Source organism: Danaus plexippus, assembly GCF_018135715.1.
Source record: "Danaus plexippus chromosome 22 unlocalized genomic scaffold, MEX_DaPlex mxdp_27, whole genome shotgun sequence".
NCBI classification, from domain to species: Eukaryota; Metazoa; Arthropoda; class Insecta; order Lepidoptera; family Nymphalidae; genus Danaus; species Danaus plexippus.
Window position 1 is genome coordinate 2104227 of NW_026869855.1, and position 14787 is coordinate 2119013.

The 14787-nt window shown below is 28.4% G+C and overlaps 1 protein-coding gene and 1 long non-coding RNA gene across 3 annotated transcripts in view; both read right to left on the reverse strand.

Annotated features, from left to right (window-relative positions):
- The window catches only part of LOC116773623 (uncharacterized), a 69773-nt gene extending 60788 nt beyond the window's left edge, over positions 1-8985 (reverse strand). Inside the window, exon 1 of the mRNA XM_032666109.2 lies at positions 8847-8985. The gene's annotated coding sequence lies outside the window, so the exon portion shown is untranslated. The remainder of the gene's footprint in view (positions 1-8846) is intronic.
- A 3700-nt stretch (positions 8986-12685) lies between these two features.
- LOC133320406 (uncharacterized) lies at positions 12686-14432 on the reverse strand. Of its 2 annotated transcripts, none has more exons than XR_009753778.1 (2): positions 13977-14432; positions 12686-13480 (listed from the first exon to the last, which is right to left on the reverse strand). It is a non-coding gene; the product is annotated as an uncharacterized LOC133320406 (long non-coding RNA). The 2 variants fall into 2 exon arrangements; XR_009753777.1 differs by having other exon boundaries at positions 12686-13880.
- Between the last annotated feature and the right edge of the window lie 355 nt (positions 14433-14787).

Consider the following 14787-nt stretch of genomic DNA (forward strand, 5'->3'; position numbering starts at 1 on the left):
AGACGGATGCTTTGTTTCAAATTTTACGGATCTGTCGTTGAATGAAGTGTTTTTGAATATTTTTTTTAAAAACAATGACAATATAGATTTAGATCTAAAATCAGTGAGTTTTGTTTTTCATTTGCTTAGTTGCTTAATTGCTTAGTTTCCCGAACTGTTATCTATTTATTAAAATTATTAAACAATTTATCATAACTTCTTTTATAAGGTAGTTTATAAAAAAGCAAACATTTCTTTCATATAGTTTCATCAATTGAACTTTTAACAATGGATATCGAAATGTAACAAAGAGATTTTTAAAATGGTCACAACATATGAAATTGCTCTGTTTCAAGCTTCGTGGTTGACTGGTTGACTTTGAAATAAAAGTAATATTACTAACGACTGGCGTACATTTTGGATATCTTAGTTATTTATTTAAAAATATTGCTTGTAGTCGAATAATAACTCTGTCATGTCAATGTCAAAAATATGATGTATTGTATTTTTTTTTTCTTATGTATTTAATTTTTTTTTTTTTGTTTGAGAATAAATACACAGTTCGCTTGTAAATGAGAATGTGGGGTATGAAATTTTAATTTGCTGTTGTCGAATTTTATAGAGAGATATATTTTTTTAGTTCAAATTTTTACTATTAAAACTCAAGTGTCATTTTAACGTCTAGAAAGTAACTTCTAGTTCTTTGTCTTAACAAACAATTTTTCTTTAAGACATTTTCGTACTCATAACTTTTCTACCCATTTTTCGTATCTTGAACAATCTATTACTGTCATTCTAGCTAAGAATTCATTCTCCCTGCTCCGAGTGCATGCTGTTACATAAGAACAAAGCTAATTTATAACAATCTTTTATTCATTTTGAAACTATCTACTATGTCCATGTCCCATGTACTTAGATAGCATTAAATTAACGAAATTAAAATTCTAAATAGCTAAAAGAAATTCTTAGTTCAAGACCAGTCTTTCTCTTTATGTTATTCATTGATAGAATTTTACTTTTAAGATTCTCTTTTATTTCTAAATAACATAAATCACTACTTTTCAGCAACGCAGACTTTATTTGAAAGTACATCCTCGTCTATATACAAAGTGAAAAATGTATCCATATTTCTTTTCTATTTTATTTCAGCCTATTCCCATTTCCAATAGCAACTACTGACTAGTACACTACTGAGTTTTTTCTGGTATTGATAGAGTAAAACTCTTTTAAGATAGAAGCTAAGACAAAACGTATAAGACGGTTGTTATCAGAGTCAATATTATATATATATATATATATATATATATATATATATATATATATATATATAAAATATATACATACATACCTACATACTTCTGATACGGTAGTTAAACCTTTTGTCATATGGGTCATTTTATATAGTTTATTATTTAACTAAAACAAAATACTTCGGTATGTTGAACGAAAAATATATATAGGGCTGGTGGAGTGTTACAAATTATGTTTGACTTAATTCAATCATATTCCTTATCAATTAATACAAAATAAAAAAAAAATACATTAAAAAGTTGTCATATAAAAACACACGTCCGTTATGTATAATAAATAATCACCCAAAGACTATTCAGCTGATAGGATTTTGATATTAATAACATAACAGCTACTTTTGACCCAAGCATCCCTCGGGATTTTGAGAATATCAGTGTAGAAGCCCGGTATTGATAAAATCTTATATTTTGATTGAAATAAAACTTCAACACTTAAGTTATCGTATACTGTATTATTTATCCTTAAATAAGAGAACGTAGAGCTATACGGTCTTTTTTAAATATTCAAATCAGGTCTTTAGGTCAGACATACTTTTCAATTTTTTTTTTTTTTTTTTTTTAATGTATGAAGATATTTTTTTTAAACAAAAATAATAATTAACAATGTAATTTTCAGTCAGTATATCCATCAATAGCAGGAAAGAAATTAAATTTATGCTAGTTAATAAATCTTAAACAATTGTACTCCGAAGTTGAATAAAGAACTACAAACGACAATAGAGTAAGTAGCTCCTTGGTAATGTTAACCGCAGCAGTAAATGGCCAGTACTGTGAATGCCATCACTTGGAATCGCTTGACCGAAATTGTTCGTTTGGTTTGAAAGTTACTTGGACATTTGTTCAAGTTTGCTTTAGAGCTTTAACACAAAAATTATTATTATAAAAAGTTTTTTAGTGTCTTATTTCTTTCTAACAAACAAAAATATCACAATTTTAATAAAATTATTGCACAAATTGGCTATAAACATTAGATGAATCACAAGAGCACTTTTACGATAGCGTGTAAATTGTTTGATAAATTGTCAATTTGTATTCGAAGTAAAAAAAAACGTTAAGCTTTGGCGATTAAAAATAAACCCAGTAATGAAGTCACAACAGTTTATTTTAGGTATGAATGGTCAATACAAACAAAACCCTCAAACTCCCCAGGGATTATGCGACCAGCCAGGAATTGACCCCGTCACTAAATATCAACAATTATAATTCACTTTTCGGGCTTTCAGTTTATTTTACAATTTCTGGGTACATTTCAAATTATTCTGGATAACGAAAACTATTTACAACATTGTCCATAAAGTTTGGTTAATTTTTCAGGTAACACAGAATAATTTTTAAATAAAATACATTATTTCTTTTTGAGCACTATAATTAAAACGCATTTGAAGCAACCCTTGATTTATAAATATCATTAATGTCGTTTATGTAAACTTACTAGGGGTTTTACATAATATAAAGGTTACACAATATTGAAGTGATGTGATACGTCTGCTATAGATCATAATCTATATATCTATAAAAAATATCATACATTTTTTAATAAATAATTAAATCTTAGAACATCATGAATATGCGAGTTGTGGTATCTCACTTGTTGGTGTTACTAAATCTTCTTTAGTATTTTAAGGATGAGTCTTTAAATAATACAATAATTAAAATACGAGGACAAATAGTTTTTGAGATAATCAATAACATACGCACATATATATTACTACCAAATAGACACATATATGCAAATTAACAATATAACAAAGAAATTCTACTGACATCAAACTGTTATCTAGTGGAATACTAAATATCCCATGTGTACCCTCAGAAGCCTTTGTAATCTAAATTATAAAGACAAGGAACACCCAGTAACAATATGCATATTGTAAATAGAGGCCAAAGACTTGACCTTCAAACTAAAACACTGCTATTGAGCGGTGCGATATTGTTGGAGGAAGCATAAAATATATCTAGTGACAAGCAACGAAGATTGAATGTATTGAACGAGATAATTACAAGGACGTTATCCCCTTTCCCCAGACAACACTTGAGGGTAATCATTTATATCCATAAATGTTAACGGTCAAATTATATTCAATTCAAATATTTATATCAGTAACAAAATAAATGCAAAACTTTGTGCGAATGTATTATGTATGAACGTATGTATGGATGAGTGAATGTTTTTTGCCCTTTTGCGCAAAACCTGCTGAACAGATTTTGATAAAATGTTACTAATAATGATATTAGTAATCTAATTAAAATATACATAGGCTTTAACTTATTCTTGAATTTTAGTTAGCATGTCGACTGTTTTAACACTTTTTCATTCTGAAACTAGTCACGAGATCAACGTGGACAAAGTCACAGACTAAAACAAGTATTTTATATTATTTTTTGAAAAAAAAAAAACAGTAATATATTTCAGTAAAACGTGTTTAACCATACCTTGTCCAATTCTAAACCAAGTGTGAAATGCACATGGGTAATTAATTTAAAATTAATTAATTATTACATAGTGATTTCAACGTGAAAACAATGTTTAAGGGTTCACTATAAAATCGAAAACATTAAATTAAGTTTTTAAAATAATGTATTGTGGGCCGAAACTGGAATTAAATATCCTAATAATGATAAATAAACAAAATGAAAATTTTAATTACCGTGTTTATTTGTTTTCAGAGATGAAACAATACTTTGAATAATACAATACAATACAACATTAATTTTAGTTTCTTTTGTGTTAAATTTACTTAAATTACAACTTGTATGTAATGGACACAAAATTATGTATGTACAGGAAAAAATATCAATTATACCCCAGATAAAGACTTAATCTTATACGATACTTCATTTTATTATTGTATAAGAAATATATATGTCAAGATATTTTTCTATTCCAAAGTCGTATAATATGTACCAGCTATGATATCTTTACCAAGTGAAATACAATCCGAGCACTTTTAAAGTTATACGCAGCACCGGCCAAACAGTTTTATTCCCGAATGACGATGCCGCTATACGATTGCATAATGTAGAAACCTGGAAGCAGTCATTTGTAAAATTTATTCTATAGTTTTAAACTGTTTACATCGCTTTATTGTTTTCTATTAATATACTATAAGAGAAGAGTTTTATATCAGACAGATATCTCTATAGCGTTGTACGTTTAGTTTATATTCGATCTTAAAGTATATTTTATAATTAATGGTCTTTAGAATTCATTTCAGTGTCTGATAATTTTATATTCATACAATGGTTCACCAGATTATATACTTATTTATTTATACACGTTAAAATTAAAAAAATATATATTTATACGCCAAATTAAATAGTTATAGTACTAAAGTCATTCTATATTTAACTGAGTTCATTACATTTAACGAGTGTGATAATTATAATGCTCAAATTTAGACAATTGAAAGAATAGTTAGATTTTTAAGAACTGATAATAAATTTTACCGCACTATATACCTGTCATAAAACTTTGTTTATTCTTTAAGGAGATGACAATAAAGTGCTCGCGGCAAACCACAGAAAAACTCGAGACTACAGTATCGTTTCATCTATTAACCAGTATTTATAACATAACACAAAGGAAAATAACAATTAACTTTTCAGTGTATTTGTTAGTTCTTAATTTTCGATTTTTTTTTATAATAAATTTGATGCATTAAATTATATTTATGTAAAACATTGTATATATACATATTTGTGTCTATCCGCCAACAATAGTTATATGTATCTCGTGGATTAGTTTTGATATATAATAAAACACAATAATTTCAGGTTCTACACGTACTATTCACTTCATTATATGTAAAATTTAATAACGAGCACAGGTTTATGGTGTTAACAAGTATTATGTATTTAAAATTATTTATACTAACAACGCTTTTAGACTAAAACAATGGTTGGTGGATGCAATACTTTTAATTTTTAATTTACTTTCTTGTTCAGAAAATTTATAGTCCAATGTTTGAAATCAGATATTTATTGGTACAAAACTATCGTTTACAATAAACTATTCTCTGCGACAATCTATTTTAAATTTTACTTTAAACATTATTTATCTTAAACCTTTTGATAGAAATTGTTTGTATTCAAATTTGATTATACTTCAGAAAAGTATGCGAGCTAGAAATGTATCATTAAAGCGGACTTGTCTGCAGTTACACATAATATTCTGCTAGGTCTTGCAATAAGTATTTCAAGCCAGTATATAGTTCAAAATACCAACAAATACTTTGTAAAAATTTCAAAAAAAAAATAATCCTTATATTAAAATATTTAAATTTATAAAATTAAGACTTTACTATCTAAGTCTTTGCTATTTACTTAAGATTTTTTCAAACCGACTCGATATTTCAAACTTGTTATATTATTTATACAACTAGTAACGAAGTATTTGGCTAAACAATTCTACAACTAAAACAAAACTAAATACGAATTCAGTAAAAGAAATATATTTTATATTGTACTATAGACCTCAAGATAAATGACTATGTAGGCCTGGTTCTTTATACCGATGCCAAAACCGTATTTAAGTCACCAAATGTCAATATATTGCTAACTGATGAACAAAATGTATTCTATAACAAATGTTGACTTCAGAAGCTGTGTTAAGTATCTCTTACATACTCTTAGCCATAAATATAAAGATAATATATATAATGTTATGTTATGTAATGTTTGGAACAAAATTTAATGAGTAGTTCAATATTGCTATTAAAATAAATAAGGTGTAACGACCATATAATATTCAAATACCTAAAACGGTTTCGGTTGTTTACTAACACAATACTATGAATTACGCTTAATGTTAGATTTGTTATATAATTAAGGTTATAAATATTCAAATAACAGACAATTAATTGCGTTCATGCGGTGTGATATAAATCAAAATGCTTAAATTTAAATAGCGTCATATTAGTTTAAATCATTGCTTTGAAATAATTTATTTTTTAAACTAAAATTTAATCTCTTGATAATAAATGTATGTAGATCTGTTATTAAATCGAAATGTGTGTTTGTATTTGTTATTTAATAGAACATAAATTACAGAACCATTTTGATGTTATGATTTAGTTAAGTTTAGTTGTTATAACATTTGCTATTTGATTTCGTAAATATCTAACACACAGCAAACATTAAATACGTTAGTTGAAATGCTTTTAAAATATATCAAAGAATTAATCTCTATTTAAAATACTAATAATACTCAGATAACAGTTTTTCCTGAGTGTTTTTATTATAACTGTAATAACTTTTTTAACTAAAAAATTTAAAAAATTTAAAAAATTTTAAATCGATGGATTCAATCGCGCGTTTTATTACGGATACAAAAAGCGTTTTTATTATAATAATGATATAGTGTTTTGAATATATATTTTATAATGGAATATTTATTAAAGTATAGTGTATATATCGTTTTATAGTTATGTTTGTGCGAACAAAGTTTTGTTGTCATTTAAATCTTTTGTAGTTCTTGTACATAAGAATGCTATTAGAAAAAAATGACTACTGTTTCTGAGAATTTCCTATAACTTTATTTTGATTACTTTGCTTTTTGATAATATTTTAATCAAAACTAAAACACAAGGAATATCGATTAAAATCTTTTCACTTTGCTTGTAACTGTAAGTATAAATCTAAGATGTACATATATATTAAAAAAGAAGCAATAATTGAGATAAATTCGAATCGATAATTTTGTAACACGTAAAGCTGTAATTCTCCGTTCCATAATTGGAGTTTCTATAGATTTTGGATGGGACAAGTTAGTGTTATGCCGATTGTAGCTGAGAGAATACCGCATGCAAATGTCCTGAATGACGTAATTTGAGCTTAAAGTAGACTGGCTTGATCACTGCTTCACACTGTAGCTCTCATTCCGTCTTGCATATATTTTCATCATACTTTTACGAGTTTGGAGAAAGTTTTAAATGGTTAATACAAACTTCAATAGTGACCCTGTTTTAAAAGTATTTTATTAAACTTAAAATATACATAACCATTTTATTTGCTTTTGCCAACATATATATATAAGAAATATTCTCCGCTGCCCGTTCAATAACAGTAGCACATTAAAAATGATTTTCTTTAAATTATTAATGTTCCTTTTGTACCGCATAAGTATAAAGGCATAATACGATAATGAACGCATATTCTAGAAACCACTACAGCACTTCTGAATAAGCGCTTGTAAAATTAAGCACGAAATTTAAAATTCTATTCGTTTTTACTTATCAGTAAAAAAAAATATATTCACAAGACGGAAAAGGAAAATGTTTATATGTATGATGACGTTTTTTTTTAAGGGTAGTTTATTTAAATGGTTTTTGGTTAGCAGCGGCCACAAGCTGATGGTCCCATTTTAATTGAAAAGAAAAACCATAGAACATATTGTATCTGAGTAGCGTTTTGGAATTGAATATTTTGATATAATGCCTACAAAAATTACACCTCAATTTTATCTTTAGATCGCTCTGGGTTCTTAGTAAAAAGTTCCAAAATACGAAATATAATTATTAAACAAACGTAAATTTGATATATTTTTTTTAAGAACCGGCTATCTATAGGGCGTTATACAAAATTATGTATGAAAATATATATAAGTATATTGTTATGTATAGGATTTATAATTGAGTTATACAAAATGTTGGAAAAAGCCCAATAAATTTAATAGAAACAGAAAATAAAGAATTATTAAGGATATTTATGCTTCTAGTGCGAAAGCCGGGGCGGGTAGCTTGTATAGCATTAGAATTCGAAATATTGTCGCTTAATGTAAATTAACGTGTTTAAATAAAATTAATTAAAAAATAATACTATTCACTGCTCAGATCGTTTGATGTTTAATTACATATAAATGGGAATAGTTTTAATTGCAATATAAAATACAGATGTACTTTGTGATAGTATTTTATAGGAATGATGTTTAGAAGTAAAGGCTGTATGTGAAAAATTAACACTTACAAATGTACTTTCAATTTTATTATTTTATGCATTGTAAACTTTATATTAAATACGTTTTACTGTAATGCTTTAAATGAAAAAGATGTCTTTTAAGGAATCATCATCGTATCATAGTTACATAGAATTGATTCCTACCTGTGAATGTGGGACATTAATTTAAATATATTTCAATACTAAATATCAAGTATTTCAAATATACAGGCGATCTAACAGCATTGTATCATGATAAAAATAATGCTAAACCTCTTGGCAAGTCTTAAGTCCATCTCTAAATATCGAAACGATTGTAAGTACTCAAATAAAAAAAAAAGATAAAATATTGAACGTGTTAAATATTTTCATATAATAAAAGAATTTATTTTATTATAACTTTAATCATGAACGTATTTATTTTTTCATTTTGGAATACTCGTGGTTTTTTAATATTTCAAGTAACTTAAAAATTGTCTTAGGTCACAAATATTAAAAAAAAAAATAGTAGTGACCTATTTGCAATATTTTACATATATACAAAATCCTATAAGAATATGATTTCCAGATTATATCCTGAAGTTACAAAGTGTTGAGAAAATATAAAAGTTACTAAATACTTACCCAAGTCTCTACACAAATTCACATATCACTAATTAGTCCAAAGAGTACACTTCACTGTCTAATTACACTTCATAATTTGTATCGTAATATTCACTTCACTTCATTTTACTCACTCGTTACTCGTAGCAGCACAACCGGCTCCTTCAAACACGCTGAAAATTTTAGCCCCCACCAAGTAGTTGTGAATAAGCCACGCATGCGTAGTTTGATCCCATCAATTTCAAATTTGTGGGACACTAACAACTCGTTTCATCCTTGATTTTTTCAATTAATGTTTAAAAATATATTTTTATTTAGAATATAAATTCATTGTCTTCTTTCCTTTATGATAACAAATAAAAATTTTCGCAGTTAAAGCGTTTTTATATAAAACAAAAAAACATATACTCGTAGAAGTTACACAATGAATTTAAATTCAAATAATAGTTTATCATTTAACGAGGAAAAGTATAAAGTTGTTATCTATGAGAGTAAAATATAATAAATGTACAGACGAAAGTATACTAAAATTTTTTTTTAACATAGATGAAAAATCTTAACGGAGGTGACATCCGATATTTTTCTCTGGTTGTGATTTTAAGATCCCCAAACATTCATTGATTAATTACTCCATCGACACCAGCTTAATATTTTTTTTATTAATTCATCCGAATGAAGTTTCTGATTGAAAATATAAAGAGAAATTTAATACTTACATGTTTTCATTTAAAAAAAAATCATGGAAAATGTATATTTTTTACAACAATAACATTTTTAAAACCAATGGAGTGCAAAAATCTCTCTGTCATTTCCTAAATTTATACAAGTCTTTGAAATATTTTTGAAAATATTATGTAAAAATTTCCTCTTTAAGTTACTAAATAAAATTTGTATTTGTGGCATCCTCCACTAATGAACCGCATTGGTAAAGAACATTTCTAAACAACATTAAATAACTAGACCCCTATTCCGGCATAACTTTTCGAACTTAACTTTTGGTCAATTTGTGATTTTAAAAAGTTTGTTTTTGTAAGCTCATTTAAAAATCGTAAATATTAATCCATCACAGCGCTTTTTGCATTCGAAGGGAAGTAAACATTTAATATTTAAAAAAAAAAATCATAACGGGAGCCATCGAATAGGAATATAACCTTAAGAAAATTTTATTTTTCCACTATTAAGAATTTATTTTTAATACATGCTTCTTGAATTATGCAAACATTTTAAGAAGTAAGTAGTTTATGGGGTTAAAATGTCGCAGACAATTTCTACATCTAGTGTCCAAAATGTGTCGTAATAACAATATAAATAATGAAGGGATACTAAAAAGTTGAAAGGAAATTATGTTAATTTCGATCAAAATAGAACAATATTTTAAAGACTAAAAATCCTACAAGACTTTACACAGTAATAATTATGTTTACTCATTTTCGTTTATTTTATACAAAAGAAAAATTAAATAAGAAAATATATATCTGTAACATAATTATTATTTATGTATATGTTATACAAATGAAATATATATTAAACAACGAAAACCTTATTCACTGGAAGTAATAAAGTCAGAACATTAAGTATTAGAACTTATAGACTTCAGGAGCTTTCCTATAAACTTTCTTAGTGATGTTATATAATAAACATGAACATGTTCTATATATTAATTTAATATTACGTAATGATTAACTAAACAATTTTCTCTTTAAGTTAATGATAATCGTATATGCGTAATTTAAATTAAATTTTAAGTTTACAGCCATTTTATTGACGTTTGTTTTGACAATTATGCTTTAGCATTTTTATGCGCTCACGGACATTGAGAGAAAGACAGAAATGAAATAGCTTTAGAAATTTTTTTCACACTTTATATTTAATCAAAGATTTCCATCCGTTAAGCTGCGAGGTTGATACAAGAAACTTTATTACCAATCTTGACAAACAGACTGTCGAACAACAAAGTAATTCTTTTATGTTTGCTGCAATTTTCTTTGATGAATGATTTATTGCCTTTGAAATAAGAAAAACAGGATGAAATTTACACAAGTGATGGAAAAGAAAAAAATCAATTAGTTTTGTTTTAGAAAATATAACGAAGTGAATATAATTCGTCAGGATTATTTTTATTCACACTTGTACTGTCTTAAGTGCATGTACTACATTACTCTGAAACCATCTTTAGAGATAAGAAAAGATTTTATTTTTTTGGAAAGTTTAATATAATTATTAGAAACATTTACTTAATTTTGGGTAATAGCTAATATTTTTTATTTATTTAATTCGCATAGACTTATGTATATATTGTACACCTACAGAGCCTGAATAATTTGTAACTGATACAAAGTGACTTTATCTACATTATGGAAAGTCTAGTAACATTTTGCTGGGTATCTAGATATTTATGTTTATTTTTAGCCATTTACTTACAATAAAATTGTTTTACATATGAATTATAAGAGAATTATTTTACTTACAATTTGCAATTTCCAAAAATAATATCAGATTAACTCAATAAGCAGTTCTTCCTTATTCAATGTTTTAATTAATTAACCAAAGTTTTAACACTTATATATATATATATATATATTGTTGGTATGCCTACGATGGTTTTATTGACGATTGACTACAACGTCACTCTAAAAGAACTCTCAAATGATATTTTAGATCATAAAATATTTCGATGAAATATTTTTTTGTTTATATCAAAATTTGCCATAGTTTTATTAATAATTCGTTGTTATTAAGTATAAACAAAAATATATTATTAATTTATTTAAGTTTTATCTTATACGGTTTCAAGGACTTCGTTAAAATAATTTAAAAGTCCCCAATGTTATCTAAGATTTCTCTTCAACTTTAAAAATGATTATATTGCGATGAATATTCTAAGAACAAAATATAAAAGTGTATCATTAGCCGAAACTACATGAAAGGATTTTGGTTACAAAATAAGGATGTTATTATATATATCGGATTTTATTACAAATTCATTGTTTTAAAGACAGGACGCCAGCCTCGCTGACGTCTCTAATGTCACTTGTTTCAGTAAGTTCCAGATATTTTAAAATGAAACTTCAATTCTTCTAAATGTTCTTGTATTTCTCGGAGGTTCTTTATGCTCCGCACTCGCTGAACTCTGCAGTCCCCCGTCGTGCGTCCAGACGTCATATTTAAACCAGAATTCAAACATAGTTCTATTCTCTTTGATTTCGTTTTACTTTTAACAATAGTAACGACGACCAATAAGGTGTTATAATAATTGGTGCCAGTTATTTTCATGTTGCATCCGTCGTTGAAGCTGCTTGCGCCGATACGGCCATTCTGGCAGGCGGTGCGTGCTCTGCACCTGCCTGGTGATGTGTTCTCTCTTGCTTAGCTTTCGTTATGTTCTCGTACCCGTTGCAGGTCTCGTAGAGTAGATGGGCCAGGTTCAAGAATTGATGCTTCATCGTCCGAAGTCATGCCGATACGGTTATACTGATGCGTGCTCTGCATTGTTTTCTGTGATAACAGAGAGATACTTATGTAGTCTAGGTACTTCCACAGTAAACCTAGATAACTTTATATTGTTATAGTTATGATTAACAAATTTGTTGTTGTCGTATGGGTTAAGTTGTTTATTACGACTCATCGTGAGACGAAATCATAATATCAGATCCAATTATTTAATCTACTTATGGCTTTGCGGCGTCACACGAACATTCATAACATATGTCATAGGATGTCTCCATCCGCCTACAACTTTTTTTTTTTTTCTTTTTTTTTTTTTTATTTCTTTATTTGTTTGGCGTAAGACGTCTCCACCAGTACAATATTTTTTAATTTTTTTTTTTTTTTTTCGTAAGACGTCTCCACCCGTCTACATAATTTTTTTTTTTTTTCTTTCTTTATTTGTTTGGCGTAAGACGTCTCCACCCGTCTACAATATTATTTTTTATTAATTATTATTTTATTTTTTTTTATTTATTATTATTTTTTTTTTTTTTTGTTATGGTTCGGATCCGCACGCCAAATGCATCTTTTATAGTAATATATCTCAAACTAAGTGTTAGACAATCACATTGCTAGCAATGATTAATGGTAATGCGTTTGAATGAAGCAATTTGAACAAAATGAAATACGCTCACCGGATAACTATTAGGTAGGCGAACCGTCCACCTAACTGCTTGCTTAGTAATTCTGTGTCGTCCCTCAGATGCTGTGAAGTCTCATCGTAGCTGGTCATGTGCCACATTCGTAGCTGGTCATGTGCCACATTTCGAAGTCATCCATTGTCTAAAATCACTTTACAAGATATTAATCATTCTCAATTATTTTCTGGATTTTGTATAGTTCACAAAATTTTAAATATAGGGATATCCGATTTCTGGGGTTATATTTTTATTATTACAATATCTCCCTTCTGGAATCTTTTAATCGTAGCTCGACCTCTCAAAAACCTAGCTTTGTATCTTCTCTCCGCTTCGACCATCCTGTTTTGAATGTGTTGGTGCATTACTTCGATTTAAACGGACTGATTGTTGAATTGTAATCTAAACTGTCAAAGCATAATTGACTTGTTCGTATGTGCAAAACATCGGCAAGGATACTAAATTTTCCACATGTATTCTTATTACGTAATAAATCTGCTCCGGTTAATATATCAGTAGTCATTTCAAAACCTGGAACTATAGAAAATTATTTCTACATTAATAACTATTTAACTATTCATTGAAATAGTAAGGTCCGATCTCAATCCACGCAAATAGTTTACGATTTGTTTTCTACACCCAGAGATTTCATTTGCAATTGATTCTTGTATAACGCACCACTGCGATCTTGCATTTTATTTAAGAGTACATTTACCAGTTGGTATTAAATTAAAATTCGGCGTGATCTCCTTATTCCCGTCGGAAACACGATTCAAACGCATGACCACGGTTAGCAGAAAAGGAACAGAAATTAGTTATATTCGCAATAGATGTATTTGATCAGGATTTTGGAGTCGAGTATGCTTTCGTTTGAATTACAGCATCGTTTTTGTAGAGGCACTGCCGTTAACCAGACATGTTGCAAATATTACTGTGAAGAGTATGTCTATTGTCAATTTTAAATAAAGCAATAATCTCAGTAGTTTGATATTAAAATCATGCAAGTTCTTATAGATCGAGTGAGTACCTTTCTACTCAAGTCTTCCCAAGGCCTCCCTACGTCATCTCATGGTATTCTTAAGGATACAGCAAGGACCTGTGGTTGGCTCAAGAGTAACACGCGATTAGTTCAGAGGTACGCTCTCCACATCTGTGGTGTAGACTTGTCTTCTCACGGCTCCACAAGGCATCCCTACGGAATCTCATGGTTCTCTTATGGATACATCAAGGACCCGTGGTTAGCTCAAGGGTAACATGCGATTAGCTCAGAGGTCACGCTCTCCAGATCTGTGGTGTATAATTGTCTTGTCACGGTACCACAAGCCTTCCCTACAGAATCTCATGGTTCTCTTCAGAATACATCATGGACACGAGGTTAGCTCAAAGGATAATAACAAATGTTAGCTATGGTCTCACGTAATGCCTCTTGTGTAGATGTTGCAACTAACCAATCGTCTGCACACTTTCTAGCTCGCTCCTTTAAAAGACTAATTTGAATGTCGTAGTTACTGATTTGGTACGTATTTACAGCCGTAAAGATGCGTTTGAATCAATCCCGAACACACACACTATCACCGGGATCAAAAAATCTTGTTAGTAATTTTAATCGTATCCCTTGTTTTTTTTTTTAGTAGCAAACGTTCGGTCACGCTCTGCATTGTTGACATCATTTGCATGAAAGACTGAGGAGCGTTCTTCATTACGCAAGTTCTCCGGATGATTATTTTCTTGAGCTGGATCAGGATTTACAAATACACTAAGACCGGCAGTAACTGATCACAGGAGCGATCCCACTTCTGATATCGGATTTTATTATAAATTCATTGTTTTAAAGACAG